At 40.3% G+C, this 20,373-nt stretch overlaps 1 long non-coding RNA gene across 1 annotated transcript; it reads left to right on the forward strand.

The window, feature by feature from the left end:
• The first annotated feature begins 1,888 nt into the window (after window positions 1-1,888).
• On the forward strand, window positions 1,889-20,133 carry LOC108493937. Its single transcript, XR_001873662.1, has 3 exons — window positions 1,889-2,070; window positions 9,248-9,255; window positions 20,122-20,133. It is a non-coding gene; the product is annotated as an uncharacterized LOC108493937 (long non-coding RNA).
• Window positions 20,134-20,373: the final 240 nt, after the last annotated feature.

The raw sequence follows: 20,373 nt of genomic DNA on the forward strand, positions 1-20,373 counted from the left end.
CTTTGACAGCCTACATCTTGAAAACTTTGTTTGGTTGCTTCTGTCCTGATCATACTCTGCTTTTGCAGAATTGCCCGATGGGCTGAAGGGCAGAGAATGTCCTGGGAGAAGGTCAGGGTTGATGTACAGGGCAATGAGGACTGCCATCACTCCTCTTTGCTCAGTGGTATGGAAAGAAATCTCTCTTTGAAATTCTGAAATTAGAAATTCAATTAAAATTGAGCTATCATACTCAGGGACTAGGAATTCTCCTTTATCAATACCACACTTTCTCAGAGAAAGAGCCTTTTTTTTCCTATAGTTTCTGCTGTGAGCAAAACTTAGTGCCCTGTGTGTGGATTGATTATCATCCAAATCATCCAAGCCTGTACTGTAAGTATCAATGATGTGAGATTGCAGCACAGTTTTGCAATGAAGAGATTTTATTCTTCTGCCCTCTCCACTCCACTCTCTTAAGATTATGAAAGAGGTTTAATGAGGAAATGTTTGGCATTTAAAATTATTCCTCAGTTTAAGAAAAAAAGCTACTGATGTGTCTTCAATATTCATTATAACAAGTGACTTTTGTTCATGAGCACAGGATCAGAAAGCTACATTCAGTAAAATGTTTAACTAACATTTTTAACATTAACATGAATGATGTAATTCATTCACAGAAACCGAAAGGACATTTAGACTTCCCTGGGGCACTGCTTTGCCAGTATAAAGGCTAATCTACTAGTTTAGCAAGTTATGCTTCAGTGTGACACCCTCCAGTTAGGACTTTCAAGAATCCACCTACTGAAGGCAGTATTTCACCTGCAGCTCTGAAAGCCTGACAAATGAGCTCCCAGTTCCTCATTTCCCAGAACCCCAACAAAATCCTTGTGAGGCAATGACTCATGGAATGCCTTACACCAGTCTCAGCAATAAGCTATTTTTTTTTCACTTGCTGTGGTCATTCATTTCAGCTTTCCAAAACGTCTTTTTTGTACTTTGCACAGGGTGGCCTCATACACTTATATCAAGGAGGTCTGAGCAGGAAAAATCCCTCCTGGGAGAATGCCACAGTGCTGGTGGAGGCTGGTTGTGGCTCCGTCTGCACCAGGATTTTGCCAGGCTGGCCTTTTACGTGAGGGAAACTGCAGAATACAGCAGGAAAGGCTAGTGTTAGAGCAAAGCTTGTCAGAAGGTGATGGGGACTGAAGCTGAGCTGCTGCAACCTCATTCCTGTGTGGATGAAAGGCTGGCTTGGGGTTAGGCAGGTGATCTTACCTGTATACCCTTGGTTTCATACAGCAGCTGTACAGAATAGTGCAGAACTTACACAAAACTCTTGTGACTGTTAACTCATTTTGAGACCAGTATACAAAGCAAATACATTTCTTTGCTAAAATAAATACATTCAATTGGATCATAGAGTCATAGAATAATAGAATGGCCTGGGTTGAGAGGGATCATAAAGATCACCCAGTTCCAAGACCCCTGCTGTGGGCAGGGACACCTTCCAAGCCCTCTTCAACCTGGCCTTAAGTGCTTCCAAGGATGGAGCATCCACAACTTCCCTGGGCAACCTGTGCCAGTGTCTCACCACTGTCACATTAAAGAATTTCTTCCTGTTATCCAATCTAAGCCTACTCTCCATTGGAAGTCACTTCCTCTTGTCCTATCACTACAGGCCCTTATAAAAGTATCTCTTTGTCTTTCTTTTGGGTTGCCTTCAGTACTGGAAGGCCATAAATAGGACACCATCTTCTCTTCTCCAGGCTGAACAATCCCAGTTCTCTCAGCCTTTCCTCATAGCAGAAGTGCTCCATCCTTCTAATCATCTTGGTGGTCTCCTCTGGACTCACTCCAACAGGTCCATGTCATTCCTGTGCTGGGGACCCCAGAGCTGGAGGCAGCACTGCAGGTGGGGTCTCACCAGAGCAGAGCAGAGGGGCAGAATCCCCTCCCTCCCCTGCTGCCCACACTGCTTTGGATGCAGCCCAGGACACGGGGGGTTTCTGGGCTCCCAGTGCACATGGCTGGGTCATCTCCAGCCTTTCATCCACCAGCATCCCCAAGTTCTTCTCACCAGGGCTGTTCTCTGTTCACCCCCCAGTGTGCGTTGATACAAAAAATGAGAGACTCTTTATACCTCTGCCCATTGCTGCCCAACTGTGGGGCAGCAGGGAGCAGGCAGAGAGGACAGGCAGCTCCAGTGCTCTCTTTTGGCTCTAAAACTGTTATACTCAATAACCTTCTCATAATTTCTTGGAAATTTTCTCATCGCTTTTATGAGAAAAAAAAGAGATCCACTTTTGAAATAATTTTTGAATTGGAGCTGAAATTGGAACTGATCTGAAATTTTCCATAAATTTTTCCTCATTGAGCATGCAGCATCTCTGGCATTGTCTTTTTATGTGCAAATATTTCAATTTTAATATTGTTTTCTATTTTCCAGTGGCAAAATTGAAAAAAAATTTGAATATTTTTGATTGACTCCTTGGACAGCAAATGATTCAGTCTGACATCAGTCTACATCTCCTCACCATGCTGCATTGTAAAATAATAGCTAAGAATAAAAGCTGCTACTATTTCCCCCTGAGGAGTGTATTTCTTTCCTTTCACCTCTTAAAATCAACCTGCAGACTTTAGAGAGAAGGTTCCCATCGGGGGACATGACCTTGGATAGTGACACATGTAAGGAGTTTATAGTGCTCAAGCACCTTTTCCTCTGTGCTGAGCATAAGCAGAATGCACATAGCTTGGGGACACCTGGCAGTTATTTATCGGGAATGTGCAGAGCAAACAGCTGTGCTGTTCAGCCGCTATCCTGAGCTCTAACATGTTCTTCTCCCCCATGGGACATTAATAGGATGGCAGCAGTGGAGGACATTAAGCTGATCCACAGAGGTGACAAATTGCTCTATTCCATCCTCTGTTCTTTGTGTCTGCTTTTTTTTTTTTTTTTTTTTTAACCTGTGAGGTTTTACAGCTTTTAATGCCAATATTTCTTCTCTTGAATCTGTAAACTGCTGACTATCACGATTTCAACAGCTAGTCTGTCTAGGTTTTCCCTTTGCTTATCTTGCACAGCTCTGGTTCACGTATGTTCTCACACATTAGCACAATTTTCTCAGTAAAACTGTGCCAAGATCATAGATCTGTGTTGTGCCAAGCAACACATTGGATTGCAGGCTGCTAAGAGTCTGGGTATAATTCACCCAAAGTACAGTTCCCATGAGAGATGTGATAGTGCAGAGAGTTTCTGTGTTAAAATAGTCAAAAAAGTTCCAGGCATAAAAAAATATTTGTCCATCTGTTCTGGTTTGGAATGAATTTGACTGCCTCTGGCAGAATGAAAGTTTAGGTTTTTGATTTACCTCTTTTTAAAACAGTGCAAAATGTTTGTGATTTTTTACCTCTTAAGATTTTACAGATCATGCACACATAAAAATAAAATGTGCATATTAATTACTCTCTCCCACAACTGAAATGTATTTTCAAGTCATGATTAGAGATTTATCTCCTTAGAAAGGTGCCCCTGCATCGCTAATCACGAACCAATGGAATAGCAGTTCATCCCAGCAAGCAGAATGTTGGGCAAAAATACCAGACAGCCTGTATGGGTGAACAGGAGCTCCTGGCAAAATTCATAGATCAGAATAAAGTGGAGAGAAGGTGGTAGCAGGGACAGGCAATGTGGAAGGAATACAGAGACACTATCTGAGCATGCAAAGACAGGGGTCAGAAAGGCAAAGCCCAACTAGGAGACAATGTGGTGAGGAGGGTCAAAGGCGATAAGAAGGACACTCTAAGTGCACATGTTCTAAAGGAAAACTGGTGAAAATGTGGTTCTGCTGCCGAATGAGGCAGGGGACCTGTTGACACAGGACATGGAAAAGGCTGAGGTGCTGAATTACTTCTTCATATCAGTCTGTACTGTCAAGATTGGACTTCATCATTCTCAGGCCCTAGAGAGCAGGGGACAATTTGTAGGAAGGAAAATTTACCCTCCATGGAAGATGACCAGGTCAGGGAATACTTAAGCAAACTGGACATATGTAAGTCCATGAACTCTGATGGGAAGTAACCACAAGTCCTGAGCGACCTGGGTACTGTCATCACGAGACTGCTCTCGGTGAATGATCACGGTGACTGGAGAAATGCCCGAGGACTGGAGGAAAGCCAATGTCACTCCTGTCTTCCTTAAGGGCAAGAAGGAGAACCCAGGAAACAACACACTGGTCAGTGTCACCTCAATCCCAGGAAGGGTGATGGAGTAATTTATCCTGGAAACTATTTCCAGGCACATGAAGGATAGGAAAGTCATCAATAGTCAGCATGGATTCACTACAGGGATATCATGCTCAACAAATCTGATAACCTTTCATGATGAAATGCCTGACTTGCTGTTATTTCCTTCCTTTTGCTTTCTGCTTCCATTTCCCTTCCATGTATAGACATTTTTCATGCTCACTATATCCCCCGAATCATGTTTTTTCCTACCCTGTCTCCCAATTAGCTACATTCCTCCAAAGCAAAGTAATTCCTTTGCACCATATTCTTCATTGTTTTCCCCCACACCACTGGAATATTCAATCCAAAATATTCCTTGGCACTTGTTTAACAAGTGGGTACTTCTTATTAATTCAGATTTGTTCCTACTAGTCACTCCTTTTGACAGTCTTCTGACGAGTCTAGCAAAAAAGTTACAAAAGCTGCTTTAATCTTCATACTCTGCAATGTATCCACCTATTCTATTGCCATTGCAAGGTTGAGGGACCTGGGGGTGTTTAGCCTGGAGAAAAGGAGGTCTGGGGGAGACCTTATATCTCTCCACAGCTGCCTGAAAGGATGTTGCAGCAAGGTGGGGGTTGACCTCTACTCCCAGGCAACAAGTGACAGTACGAGAGGAAATGACCTCAAGTTGTGTCAGGAGAGGTTTAGGTTGGACATCAGGAAGAATTTCTTCATGGAAAGGGTTGTCAAGCATTGATTGTAATGGGCTGTTCCAGGGAGTTACCATCCCTGGAGGTGTTCAAGGCACAACTGGGCATGTTACTCAGTGCTACGGTTTAGTTGGCAAGGTGGTGATCACTAAAATGTTGGACTTGATGATCTTGGAGGTCTTTTCCAACCTAAATGATTCTGCCATTGTGTGATTCTCACCCCACATCAACACTGGAAAACAGTGCCAAATGACAATTCTTGTGTCCATACCAAATAATATTCTCACTCACGAAACCGGCACAGATCTAAAGTCTTTGTGGAAATAATCCTTGGTGTGGATTTGGATATCCTTATATAAATAGCTACATTTTCCCTTATGCCCCACCTGAGGTAACTAACACACAGTGCTACATTACTCTAAAAAACATGACAGCAAACAGAAACAAGCAAATCTGGAGGGTGGAAATTCACTTCTCTTTTACGAGCTAGCTCCCCTGAAAATCTGATGGTAACTTTAGTGATGGGTACTTATTTCCAAGTTCTTGTTTGCCTAAAGTGGAATCATAATATTGCATAACTTCAATTTTTGTGGTTTAGCAAAGATAACATTCTTATTTCTGTTATTAAAAGCTGAGTTATTAACACAAACAAGAAAACTTTTTAGGTGTAGTTATAGAAACAGCAGATTAATCTGCCAGGTTTCTACAAATGTAACCAGTCCCAAATGGAAGTGGTTAAACACAGTGGATTGGTGAGGGTGAGATATTGTAGCTGCACACAAATTTTTAGGTCAGTGTTTGTTTACAATGGACATTGATCAGTTTTGATGATTCTCTTCTTTTCCATGCTTATTTTCCTTTGCCTTTCTGTAATTCATTATTAGCTGGTTAAACTTGTCCAAATTCTTCGATGACAGAACATGAACTGTACTCATTGTGAAGAAAACATATATACCCTCCTCGTTGCAAACTTAAACTTTGCAACAGCCTGGGCAATTCTCAGGCATGTCATGGGAACCCTGCTTTCAGTTAGGATGTAAGCATTTTGATGGCTTTTTGAGCAAGGGTTAATTTTGCCCGTTACAATATCTTATAACTTTTATACTGTTAGAAAATAAAGTGATGTAATTATCCAGCTTTCAGTAGGATCGATCTAGAGTTGATACAGTGATAATGGCATGGCCTAAAATCTGAATCAACTGGTCAGGCTGCTGTATTCATCTGAGGCTCCTTGTAAGGGAAAGAGCTGCCTTACAAGGAGCTCTTTGCCCTCTGCTATTATCTCATATTGTACCAGTACCACAAGCTACTGTGTAATAGCAACTGTGGTTTCCAATGCATTTATCATGTGTTTACCCCACACTCAGCACAAAATGGCACATTCGATTTTGTGGTAATCCAGTAAGTAAATCACACTGCCAGGCTGTCCAGAAAATTGGTGCTGTGTTCTGAAGGCAGAGAATGCCTGGGGCTTCTTGTGGGAAAATGATGATCTGGCAAGAGTGGACTGCTCCAGAATTGTTCTTTCCTTCAGCAGTTTAAAGCATCTACCTCCACTTTACCTGTTTGAGAAGTTTCTGGAGGTGAGGACCCAAATGAGGGGCGTTATCAGTACTTCTCACCAGGCCATGATGCTGAAGTCCCCTTTATACAATGCAGTGAGACAGTTTGCTGTCAGTGCAATATATGCCTGAGTTTTAATGTTCCTCTCTAAAAATAATATGAAACAGCTGTTCTAATGAAATGTACATATTTGCCTTCAAATTCATATTTGCCTAGAAAATTCAAATATTTTTAATTTTATATCACAGCAGTAGAGATGTTCTCTAAAATGGTGGGGATCAAGATCCAAAGTTTCCTGGGCCAAATTCTGAGTTTATCTAGTAGGACATGTTTGTCCTATGATGAAGTTCTAGCTCATTCCTTAGGAAGTTCAAGGGATTTCAAGGGAACAGCTTGGGATAGGTGTGGGGTCTTTCCATGCAGCTCTCTCAGCTTTGCAGGAGATCCCATCCCTGACCTGAGGTCATGATGATTTCATTGACAACTATAAAGATCTATAAACACCACACTGGCACTACGGTGTGAGGATTATTATCTCATCTTCTAACAATATTGACAAATAATGGCAAAATTATTTTAGTTACCATCACTGTATCTTATTTTTACAAATATATTGTCCCAAATTCTGGCTACAGACAGTGCAGCCAAGGAGATTTTGTGTCTGTATTAGAAAGCAAGTTTAGACCCACTATGTTAAAGTAAACTGATAGCTTCAATTATTAAATGCAAATACCGGGCCAGGCATTAGTGAAGGAGGTCATTAAAGTTTCTGAGATATTTTTTATTTTGGTTACCAAATCCTGCTTCCAAGAGCCGGTGTCTGAATCCTGTTAAAACTGGACTTTCCATCATTTTCCATTAAAGAGAAAAAGTCTGGATTGGGCAGTATTACCACCACATCAAACTTCTGCCAAAGCCTCCACTTGGACTGCAAAACTGCCTTTAAGATGTTCGAAAAGCAAGTCCTTCCATGGTATATCTGAAATCACTGCCTTTTCAAATAAGGCTTGTATTTTGGAAATACAGGAGGAGAGTTGTTAAATATGAAATACTAGTCTGTAGAACTAGCTATAATAAATTACTTGCACGCCTTAAATGGGGCTTAGTTGGACATAAGGCTCTGAAGTACAATATCAAAATTAACCCCTCTTCCAGCTGCCCATCTCAAACCACAGCGTCTCCTTTGTTAAGCTGACAGTTCCCGTGCTGGAGGTCTGAACAGGATGGTAGAGGATGCTGGGGACTTTGGCTGGGTGGGCACCCTATGGTGCTCGCACTGACAGTGTCCACCACAAAGTACAGTCACTGCTGAGAATTTTTTAAAACATGATGCTTCTGCCCTGTACCCAGAGCACGGAGCAAGGTTTGGGCCCCTGTCCTGCTCTTTGGGCTCCAAGGTGGCTCTTCGCTTCCCACACATTTGGGCCATGGAACAAAAAGGGGGAGAGGACGTGAGGGGGGACAGGGTTGTGAAAAGAGCTATGTCTGTCCTCTATTCCAGCACCTCCTTAAGAGACCTGTGCTGAGGAACTAGTCATCTCTAACTGCAGTCAGCACCAAAAATATGAAAATTAAACTGGACATCCATCATATTAAAAGGTAGCAGAGATAGTTAGAACCATCTTTGATGCCTTACTGGGAAATTTAACTTGGATGATTGCTTGGTAGCCTAAGAGATTGTTGTGGGATGAAACAAATTAATAATGTTGGATAAAGGCAGAAACTTAAGTCACTAAGTTCTGTTCAAGTTTTCATGTTATGTTTTATGAAGAGGCTCTGTCTTCTAAGCACATGGTGGTTAGTATAATCCTGTCATAGGTTTCAGAGAAGTCACACAGAAAAAGTTTTGTGACTAAAGAAGACAGTTGTTTGACCCTGAGATTAGCTCAGTTGGTTAGAGTCTGTATGGGCCATTCATTGAAGAATTGGACTTGAAGATCCTTGTGGGTCCCTTCCAACTCAGAATATTCTGTGATTTTGTTTACTCTGAATTTCAGGTCTATGACCTCTTCTCTAAAGCAAATCCCAGATGCTTTTGCATTTGATCATATCTCCCTTGTCATTCGCCTCTTGTTCTGAGGGAAATGCTGTCTCCACCTTCCAGAATGTTCATCGCTAGCCTATGGCCAGCATCTCCCTGACAGTGACAGATGTATGTGTGTGTCTTCCAAGACATTAGCTGCCTAAATGTCTCTAAATGCAGGTGACAGAAATTAACATGAACTTTCAATGTCTTGGCAACAGAAGGTGACCTAAATCAAACAAAGAAGTATTTGTGTTTGCTCTTTTGCCTACCCACTTACTGATCACAGTGTGAGCAAAGCCAGGGGTGTGCTAGCTACAGTGCATGTCCAGGAAAAAAATAATGCAATTCAAAATTTCCAAGAGAATTGAAAAAGAAGTTCATTTTTATCATGAAGTACCCTGATTGCAAGATGAATTATTTTCTTTTCTTTTCTTTTCCAAAGTTACTTAGTTTGCCCATATAAATACAAAGCATACTTTATAGCTGATGGATTTGTTTCAGCTGGCATTTTGTTGATAACTCATAGATCCCAGCTTGATTACTCTGTAAAATATTGAAATATGTTTTCCTAGTGCTGATGTGATCTGAGAAAATAGGTTATGCATCTTAAGCACCTCAGGCAATAAAAAGAAGAAAATTATTAAAATGACACCCTTTTATGTATAAAACATAAGTGCCATTAAATCATAAATTTACCCCTCCTCACTCGCCCTACCAAAACAGTTATTATCGCTGTTGCTAGCAATAACTGTTAAGTGATCTGCTCCAACAGCTTCTATTTGAAACACCTGCTTTAGCCAATTCCTGAGCTGAGTTTTTCAGGACTTCTCCCTGGATTATGATTTGCTCTTTTTTTCATTTGTGATACAGCAGAAATGGTATGACCCAAGCCCTCTACTGTGTGGAACAGATGTCCTAAAGATTATTTTTTATTAATATTACTCAATTACAGCTAAATTTCGCTGTCAGGCTACGAAGAAACCTATGAGCTTCCTGTATGAGCCATATGTAAACTTGGCTAGTTAGGATATATTCACACCTTCAGAGTGCAGCATGTGTTTTTAAAAGACCTCTATTAAAATCTTCAGTTTATTAAACTGAAAAATGGTAGGAAACTTTCAGACGTCAAAAGCTGTGATATCGTTTAATTTCAAAAAAACCCCACCAAAATCTTGTATTTCTTAATGTGAAAGTGTGAAAGTAACTAAACCCTACATGTGTCATTGGAGGGTGCACCTCAGGCTTAGTCCACATGAGCTGTGATTCTTGTGTTTAAATCAGTCTTCAAGGCCTGTGAAAGTTAAAAAGAAGAACCTTAAACCCTGGATTTACAACAATCATGTATTAACCATTATTGATGAGTTTCAGATTCTATATCCATTCATGGATTTTAGACAATGAAGAGACAACTTCTGTAAAAGACAACTTCTCTTTCATTTTCCCATGCCCCTGCAGTTTCTAACAGTAGTGACACTTTTACACAGTGCTTGTTCATGTTTCTTAGATGTTTAAACATGGCCTATTTCATAGAATCATACAATCATAGAATGATTTGGGTTGGAAGGGACTTTAAAGATCATCTTGTTCCACCCCCCTGCCATAGGCAGGGACATGTCTCACTGCATCAGGTTGCTCAGAGCTCAATCCAACATTGTCCTGAACACTTGCAGGGGTGGGACACCCGCAGTTTCTCTGGGCACAGCCTCACCACCCTCACAAGGAAGAATTTCTTTCTAATATCCAATCTAAACTGCTCTCTGTCAGAGCCATTTCCCCTTGTCCTATCTCTACGTGACAATGCATTTTGCTAGCCAGATATCTTAATGCTGCTCATATAGTTGCAATTTTGTTGCTTAGGTCAATACACTCCTGTTTTATTTCAGTAAAATCTCCTGTACTGACCCTGCTGGGGACCCTGTCTGTTAAGTGGGACAGAGATTAAGCATCACATCTTGGAATACAACTTGGAATTGTGTTTGGAGACTAATGTGAAACAGAAATTTCTTGGGAAATTTCATGATGAAATATTTTAGCCACGGAAAATGATTCATTACTTTTGAAAATGTCTCCTCATTTTTTTTAGCCAAATTTCATGGGCAGCATGACACAAACATACAGAATAGCCTTTTCATCAAGTTCCCAGAATTTTTTTCATAGAATCGCAGAATATGCTAAGTTGTAAGGGACCCACAAGGATCACCAAAGCCCAGCTCCTGGCCCTGCACAAGACACCCCAAAAATCCCAGCACGTGCCAGAGAGTTTTGCCCAAACACTTCTTGAACTCTATCGGGCCTGGGGCTGTGACCACTTCCCTGGGGAGCCTGTTCCAGTGCCCAACCACCCTCTGGGTGAACAACCTTTTCCTAATAGCCAACCTAAACCTTCCCAGCTTCTTGCTGTTCCCTCAGGTCTTGTCACTGGTCCCCAGAGAGAAGAGATTGGCACCTGCCCCTCCACTTCCCCTCATGAGGAAGCTGCAGACTGCTCTGGGGTCTGCCCTCAATCTGCTCTTCTCCAGGATGAACAAGTCAAGCCATTTTATGGTTGATCTTTTTCTTGCTGTCCTTTTGTTGAAAAAATATATTTGCCCAACTCACTTTCTCTAGAAAAAGAATTAATCCTTCCTAAAGATCCAAAAGAGCTGAGTGGTGCCAAGCTGTACATACTGCTGTGACACGCACAGTGTAAGACTTAGAGCAGAACAGGTGGTTGAACTGGTATTTCTGAATTATGTAAATTAGAGAGCATGGAGAGGTACCTCTTTATGATTATGAAACATCCTCCTAATCTAATCTAATCTAATCTAAACTATGAAGCATTTACTCACCATTGCCATGGAAAATCCACAGGTTTTTCAGATCAGAGAAGTCAAGTAAAACAGCATCTGGGTGGATTTAGGGTTTAACTTGGTGTGTCCAACAGCAACATGAAGACATGAAATGCAGTCAATATGCAAGCTAGTACCTTGACTGACAAATGTGGTAAAGAGCTAGATGGTGCTGCTTGAAAAGTATCTTCCACTGCTTAGCTTTACTTCTTCACTTTCTAAAGAGGGGTAGAACTGAAAGAAAGGGTTTACATCTCTTTATTTTTCACAAAGGAAAAAAAAACCTGTGTGTTTTAAGGACAACAATATAATTCAGTCCCTTCCCAGGAATACATACTTTGTTTCAGGGTTAAACTTAAAGGAACTGAAGTACAAAATTAGGTATTAATCAAAGGAAGGAAGATATTTGTTCAATGCTGTTGATGGCTTTGACAGGACTTTGCTGTGGGTTTCTCAAAGAAACCTTCAACTTATTTGTTTATTTGTGAAGATGCCTGTGTTTCCTCATGTCTAGGTATATCTCTATTAGCTATTTACAGAGAGAGATAGCCACAACCAGTCTTGTGTCTTGTAGCTATTTGATCCTGCAATTGTGTATAAAAACTTTGATCCAGTGTTGATGCTGGGCATATTTATTTCTCACTAAAGAGAACTGGTTTGTAGTTCTGGAAAAGTTAAGGAATTCCAGGAGGCCATTAGTATAGTAATATTATTGTGTCTTTCTAGTGAAAAAGAGAAACATACTACTGAAACAAGTGAAGCATCAATAGGTAATAATCATCAATAATAAAAGAACATCTCTGAAATAAAATTTATAGTGTAAAATGGTGAGTATCAACTTCAATTTACTTTCATCTGCCAAAGACACAACTGAAAGTATACAATTCACATGATGAAGTACAGCAATAAGCATCACATTTTTTAATTCTAGAACACCCACCTGTTTATATTAGCAGTGTCACATATTTTTCTCTCTTGCAGTGCTTCACGGAGTCCACCTGTTCTGGATGAGAAACACCTGAACACAGTCATATTCTGTACTGAGAAACAGAGATGCATGAACAGAGGTTCATTCTGTCACCGTAGTTGACAAGCTGAATTCGCAGCTCAGGACTTCTGGAAAAAAAAAATCACATTTTCTCTCCAGTTGACAAATACTGGAACATGTTTTAAAAGTCTGGGTCATTTAACATTCAGGCACCTTACATACCAGAATATCTGACTTTATTCAGAGAATGATAATACAATTATTTATGAACTTTCTTATCAAAGTATTTATCTGGAGCTTCAGGGCATTAACTATTAAGATATATTATTGTAGAATAAAATTGTACAGAAAACTTATGAAACAATCTCTGGGGAAGGGAGAGGAGCTCAGACTTTGAGGGTTTTTTAGGCTGTCACAGATTTCCAGCTTAAGGCTCATGTTACTCTGCTGTGTGTTCTCTACTGGGATGTAGGCAGAGTGTCTTACATTTCTCTTGTTACATGTTTTTATATTTAATACTCTTTAAGTTGCTGAAGAGTATGGTAAAAAAAATCCTTCATTCTCAGCCAATTTATGCAACTTCTGTTCTATCCTCATTTGTACACTGCTCTAATCGCTATGGTATTTTGTCATTCCCAAATGATATATTTAATAGCCATCATAAGTACCTATCCTCTTAAAGGTGGGATATGTATTTAGTAGAGTGATTATTTTGTTTTAATTATGGATGATGAGTGCCATTTTTCATGAGAGATTTCTTTTTCTCCTATATATGACAAAAAAGGAAAGTAACTGTGATCTATGGTATCACCCTTGGAAAGGAGATGAAGAGTGTTTTGATGGAAAAGGTTTCTAAAGGTTCCCCATTCCCTAACTTTAATTAATGTCTGTGAGGTGGACCATGGAAATTAAAGGGGCATAATGCTGTAGGCATCTCTGCACAGTTGTTTCCCACTCTGCTCACATTTTAAGCCAGCTGATGTGCTCTTTCTAGTGCTTCTAGTGCAGTTTTGTGAATCAATAACAGGAGCTAGCTGAACTTTACAATAAACAGGAAAAAAAAGTGCTTTCACATTTCTTTCCCTCTTTTCCAAAAGTTTCAGAGTATATACAAAAATTCCTCGTTGTTTTTGTTAAATGTTTCCAGTCTCATGAGTGTACTTATTCTTCTTGTAACACAAGCAGCAGATGCCGTGAAAAGACCTTTGTTTCATCCATTAGTATCTTGTACAGAACAAGGGAAATGCACTGTGGAGGGATATGCACTGACACCTGAGGAAGAAACAGCTGCTCTTGCAAAACAGCCAAAGTCCTTTAGACCTGGGCATAGTTTTTCTTTGTCCCCAGCTCCCCCAACTTTGCACATTTTAAAGGACCGGAGGACCTTAAATCTCACCACTCAACCACACCAAGGGAACTAGAAAACTACTTTCAAAATTCCCAGCTAGTACAACTTCATCTTTATCAGATGAACAGGTAGCTGAAAGGAAATTGAGAGGACAAATAAGGGTGTTTCTAAAGTATTAAGTCTGTGGGCAGACACTGGAAGGACTGATGGATTTGTGAAAAAAGAATAGTATAATAGTATAATATTGTGGATTCCTGAGGATGGAGAGAAAGTGAATTACCAAGGAATTGCCACAGGCATTGCCAAGGTGCTTCTGATTCCATAAAAATTTCCATTACCTGCTTGCACAGATGAAAGTGATGGCAGTCCAGCAGCCCTTCCAGGTCCCAGCAGGAGATCCCACAACGGGACCAATATGTTCGATTTAACCAACTCTGCTGTTGTTATTTCCTTTTCACCAAATGTATACAGTGATTTTTCCATACAGCTTGCATTTCACAAGTTTTGATGAAATTTCAGAATGTACCTTTCAAGCATACAGAACCTGCCTCCTTTCACCAGACTCTGTTTCTGATATTCTGCATTACACTACACTTAGCTATTCAGTAAGGTATTTTGGCACTGTGTCTGCTGGTTCCTGTTTAAAATAAAACACAACATAAGAACTGGATGGTGGATTTTAATACATCATTTTTTGTTACATACATGAAGCTTAATAACATACTGTAGATCTTTCTTTTCCTGACACGTCTTCTGTGTCTCTTCTGTCTCTCCCATGCACTTTAAGCAAGATTTGACCCAAGACAGGGTTCAATTGTTCAGGACTTCTATGTTCCACCTTAACAGCATAAGTAGTAAAATTAATAAACTCTTGCTTTTGTAAGCAATATTTTAAAGTAGATATATAAAAGTACCTACTAAGCGTATTGACACTGCTTTTATTGATGGTGCAATGTGGGTCTTTTATTAAAAGAGAGTTAATGTAGAACACATATCAATACAGATGGTATTATTTAGAAAATACTTTCGGGCTTTTTTCCACATACTTCTGATATGCAATATTCCATAACTTCCCAAATGACTTTCAGCCTCCTTGTCAATGACTTTAAAGGGCAGCTTGCTTTTTCCTGACAGTTGCAGGCTGAGCCTTGATGAAGCACAGGGTCTGAGGGTGGGCTCAGCACAGAGCTGAGGGGAGTGGGAAGAGAGAGATCACGGCACATGTACATGTGGGTGCCGGGGAGCACAAGCTCATGTGCTGCCTGAGCAGAGCCTGACAGATGGCAGAGAGACAGGGAGCAGACATGCTGCTAGCCTGAGAGAGGATGAAAACAAAGAACTTCTGCAAACTGTGTAGCATCCTTGCAGATACCCATAGGCTGCTGGGCTGAGAACAAGAGCAGGAGAAAGGATGGTGCACAGAGACAGACAGGGTTAGTTTATGAACTGTTTTGATTTCACTCTGAGTTTCTTTAATCTTTTTGTGACCACAGACCCCAGGTTTTATAGGCTCTCACATAATTTTATTATTTTGTTGCCCTTCTTTTAAGGACCAATCTGATGTTCTTCTCAAAGCTGCAACTAGTGAAGTGCTGTCACAGTGATTAACTCCCTAGGCAAAAGCATAGGTTCCCCTTTCCTTTATCTGTTGTCTGTGTGAAACTTTGACTGCTTTCAGCCATTACTGGACACTTTTCTGGCCCATTTTGCGTGACCAGTGTGCAGTAGGTAAAATTATGCCTTCTTCTCCCAGATCATCTGTCATGATTGTATCTTCCAGAAAGCAATGCTGAACCCTCCCTCAGGTAGCACACTGCTTTCTGGTCCCAATGGCTTGACAGTTGGTCTGGTTTGGTCTATGGAAGATGTCCTGGGGTTTGAATGATCCTATTGCTTTCATTGCTCTCTGTCAAGAAAATAATTTCTGATCGGTGCCAACTTGGGGAAAAGCAAGGGGCAAGCAGAGCCAGGAGGAAGGTGTCAAAGTAGCACCCTGCAAAGAGACAAGGGAGGGGCTCCTCAGTGCATCCCCTCCCACCTTCCATAGGTGTTGGAAGGGAGAATGTCCCCTGCTTTTTCTCCTGCTGTTTCTGCCTCTCCCTCCTCACCCTATCTCCCAGAAGCCTCCTCCTGTCAGGTGTAGCTTGGGCTGTTTGTCCCTGGGTGGGACAGATGAGGCTGGACACTATGGCAGTGCAGCAGTGAGGGACCCAGATGTGCTCCCTACTTCAGCTGCAGAGCCCTTCCCTGAAGCTCTCCATTCTCTCTCTTTCTCTCTTTACTACATATTACCACACTGTTTTAGCCTTTTTCGTTTGTCCATCTGCCTTGATTTCTAAGTGCTACTATTGTGTCTGTGAACTACAGATGACTTGCTACATACTACACATCCCTAAATTAATTCCTCTTACATTCCCCCCTTCTCCCACTCCCCCTATCTCCTGTCTCCTTTCCCCCATCCCCACACACTCCTATGTTTTGAAACAGCCACATGGGTGAAAACATGAAAATAAGTCTGTTATGCTGCGTGATCTATGGTAATTTATAGCAGAATCTAATCCCTTCCCTCTTGGTGGTTCCTGGCTGTACCCTATGAGTAACTTGCTAAATGCTTTAGACAGCTGAATAATCTGTTTTGGCTATCTCATATCAGCCCAACTGCGAGTCCAAATGAGCCTGCAGATCTGGTGTGGTCTACACAGACCAGACCTAGTGTCTCTTCCAAGGGTTAGTGTCTCTGTTGTGACATACTCCTGTGCCTGTGGGTGTCTGGAGAGCATAGTCAGCCAGCAGGACAGGACAGGACAAGACTGGGAGCTGGTTTGGGATACCTAGGAGAAATGTTCGCTTTGTTATCCATATTCACTCCTGCCTCAGCTGTGACTCTAATGGAAACATTTCCCTGGAATGCAGTCTGAAAACAGCGTTAGAATGTTGCCAGGCATAAGCTGGGAAATAATTGGAAAATACTGTGAGGCCGTGATTTTTTGTGGCTTTTTTTTTTTATCTGGGTAACTACTCTGAGGCAGTCCCTTTGGGAACCATTAAGAAAGAGCAAAGTGATGCTTAAACTCATGATGTCTCTTTGGTGTAGAGTTGGGATTCTAGGAATGGAAGTTGGTATTTTTTTATGTATGTAATAAGGAACTGAATTCCCTAGTTGCTGTCAGGTCACCTGTTTTTCTTGTCAGGAAATTATCCCAGAAGTTCACTGTGGAGGTTTCCCCCTATAAGGGTAACTGTGATTTTGCTTGGCATGTCCTACATTGGAAAGTTTACTGAAATAGAAATTTACTTTACATAGGAATGTATTTTTTTTTTTTTTTGCTTTTTCAAAGAAATACTTGGATCAGTAGACAGTCTATGGCAGGTGGAATCACATCACTAAAATGTGCTGATATTGGAGATCGGTCTCAAAGGCTACTTCCTCCTGTGAGGCAGAAGTGTTTTACCATATTTTACCTCAGAAGATTTCTTGTTGAACCATTCAGTACCGACAACTATAATAAACTCTCTTTCTAGAGAAGTGAGGATTTTCTCAAAGTTGTGTAAAAATGATAAATTTAGGACCTTGCAATGGCATGTTTATTGGTCTTTTTACAGAGAGGGATTTTTAAGTGACCAGCTTGGTCCCTTAAGCCATTCTCTTACCCTTCACCCAAGGAATTATTTCTAAAGTTTAATGGCATTACAGGCTTTCTGCTATTCATATTGTTTCTTTAAAGTGACTTTATTTTCAGAAACCATAGTTGTAGAATTAAACAGTGTTTAAAATTTGACTGCTTAAAGAGGCTCTGCAAGATCCTTGAGAGGACTGTCAGGTTAACACAACATGGTCTAGAGCTTAGGCCAGATAGGCTATTCCAGCTCCTCAAATGAAGGGAGAATACTTGGTGGGGAGAGTCATTACCTAAGGAATGCAATGACAAAACGCCACACTACTCCATGGTAGTACTGGACATTTTGCAGGATCATAAAAATCTTGGCTTCCTTTCATCAAGGGCCTTTAAGCAGCTGAATGATCCAACTACATTCAAATGCCTAGCAGAAAAAGTGCTGTTTTCTTAGTGTTACATTAGATTTTGGGAATCTAGCATGTAAAACTACAGTAAATTAATTAAAATAAAAAATAAAGTATTATATTTCTTTTTATTTGGGTAGGGAATTGTATTCCTCTGTAACTGATAGAGTGATCAGGGACTTTAAAACTGTGCAAATACTTCTGGTTTCATAGAAAGGAATTGTTTTGATTCATGGTTTTAACATGGGCTCCGGTCAGGAAAGATCTCGAGACTACTGTGTTATAAAAATTAGTTTTTTTTTTTAATTTTTAAATTGAATGGAAAATAATTCTTCTTTTCATTTACAACGAAAAACATTAATGTGTTTGCTCCAATTGCACTGATATGCATCTTTTAAAAGTCAAGGTTGATTATTCATGTTTCTCGCAGCAAATCTATAGTAGTCACTATAAATCACTAGTAATCACTAGTAAATCCCTAAAAAAAGTTGATCTTGAATTTAAATGCTCCTGGTTCTAATGTGGCCATTATCTGGTCCTGGCAAAACTTAATTTATACCATAACTGATGCTTTTTCGGACATTTACTTCAAATTTTTAGGTCAGGATTTGATAAGTTTGGTTGGACCGGTTTACCAATCAATTATGGACAATAGTACCTCCATTTAACATGAAGTCTAGAGGAATGAATGTGTGGTGGGATTTTTATTCATATTTAGAGTTTTAGATAGGCAGAATGGATTTCATGATGGCAAACTAGAAGACAAGAATGTATGTTTCTTCCTTATTCAACCTTTAAGAGCTTGCTCTAAAACTCTTCGTGTTGTAGGTCTGTCATTTTCTTCAAAGTGGGGGAAGGGGTGAGCAAAGTATGAACTGAACAGTATTTACATTTGAACACTAAACAATTTCTGAAGAATGAGGTAGGAGCTAGTTATTGGAAGGACTATTATTTAGTTTAATTGATCCCAGCTGGGCTTGGAAGAGATTCCAGCCAAAAGCATGCAAATACTTGCCAAGAGCCTGTCATATTTGATAGCTCACACTGCTATGAACTTGGCTAAGAGAGGTCAGTCACATAGCACAAACTAAGCTCTCCTCCACTGTATCCAGGCTAGCTTAAAAATGCGGATATGCTGCCAGCTGACTAGCAAGCCTTTCTCCTTTCAACCTTGTTTTAAGAGGCCCTGGGTTTCTTGGAAGTGAGGGAGTCCAGCACTGTGAAGCAATGGGAAGATGTTCCACATATGGAGCAATGGACAGACACAGCTGCTGTAGGATCCTCTGGGCATCTGTTTTCATTAAAACTTCACTTGTGCATTTGACCTATCATCTGGATTCAGCCCACATCACTGGTAAAGGTACATAGTGTATGTAACACCACTAATTAATCAACTTTCCTCTAAAAAACTCCCTGTGTCAGAAGTACCTTCTTCTTTTTAGGATACCTCCCCCTCAGGCTTTTGCTAACTTTATTAAGGATTAGAAAAGTTTGTACAGCATAATTTAGGACAAACAAACCATCACAACAAATATCCCGTATTTATTACAGGATCAGACACCTTAAATCTGATAAATTTCACATTGCTTTCCTTCTTTGATAACTACCTGAATAATTTAGGATAAAACACCAATTCTAAAGAAATACTGGACATCTAGTTAAAGACAACTGATTTGCTTTTCAACTGCACCATACCTTTTCAACTCACTTGGTAAGTATAACTATGTATGCTTTTTAAAAAAGCTAAGCAGGCACCTCTTTCCCTGTAGAGATACACTGAGTTTCCTCTCTGTTTTCTCTGTTGGACTGTAACCACCATGGTAGAACTCTTCCAGACTCTCTGGAAAAGCATTTCCACTTTGCCTAAATAATTAAATATTCCTTGGACCAGAGGACTGGAACCTCTACAAAGGGTTTATTTTTTCCTTTTTTCTTTATTCTTTGTTTCCCTCTTACCCAATGAATACTTAATTACAAAGCGGAAAAGTCCAACCGGAGAGATGAAGTCAGGGAAGATCCTCTAGTTCAGGGGAATTGGCTTTCAAATGACATTGTGCCACTGGGGTGAACAAAGTTATCCTTCCACAGCTGAAGGTCTCGCTCATTTAATCCAAAGCCCTGTCCTTCTCCTTTTCATAATACAGACGTTCAAGGAACACTTTCATGGCAAAAATTAAATGACTACTATAAACCTAATTACTAAACTTTCAAAATACATGTTACACAGGTTCATTATTATTGAATTTGGTAAGTAAGATATAGAAACAAACAAAGTGTAAAAAGTAAGGGTTTTACCTATCATAGGGAATAAGTGATGTGGTATGGAGATTCAGGAAACAAGTCAAGGGACGTGAATCATCTAGGCCACTGTCCAGTTGCAATCAAAGCTTGCTACTCTGTAGTGCTTACTGAATAAAAAATAAGATGTAAGTCTCTTCCCAGCTCCTGTGAACATAAATTGACAGCATTTTTGTTATTTTTAGATGGTATTCTCACCAGACAGGTAGTCTGGGCAGTTGCAGGCAACTCATTTTCTTCTCTCAGTTGTTTTCAAAATTCAATGAGGATTCATTGTGATGTGCTATTGCTCTGCACCTACTGCTGTTAATAGTGAATTTAGAGCAGGAGAGACCACTATGAATTTAGGGAGAGTGAATGGTGGGGTGTGACAATAAAAGCAGAA

Source organism: Lepidothrix coronata, unplaced genomic scaffold, assembly GCF_001604755.1.
Source record: "Lepidothrix coronata isolate B3197 unplaced genomic scaffold, Lepidothrix_coronata-1.0 Scaffold21, whole genome shotgun sequence".
In the NCBI taxonomy this organism is placed as follows: Eukaryota; Metazoa; Chordata; class Aves; order Passeriformes; family Pipridae; genus Lepidothrix; species Lepidothrix coronata.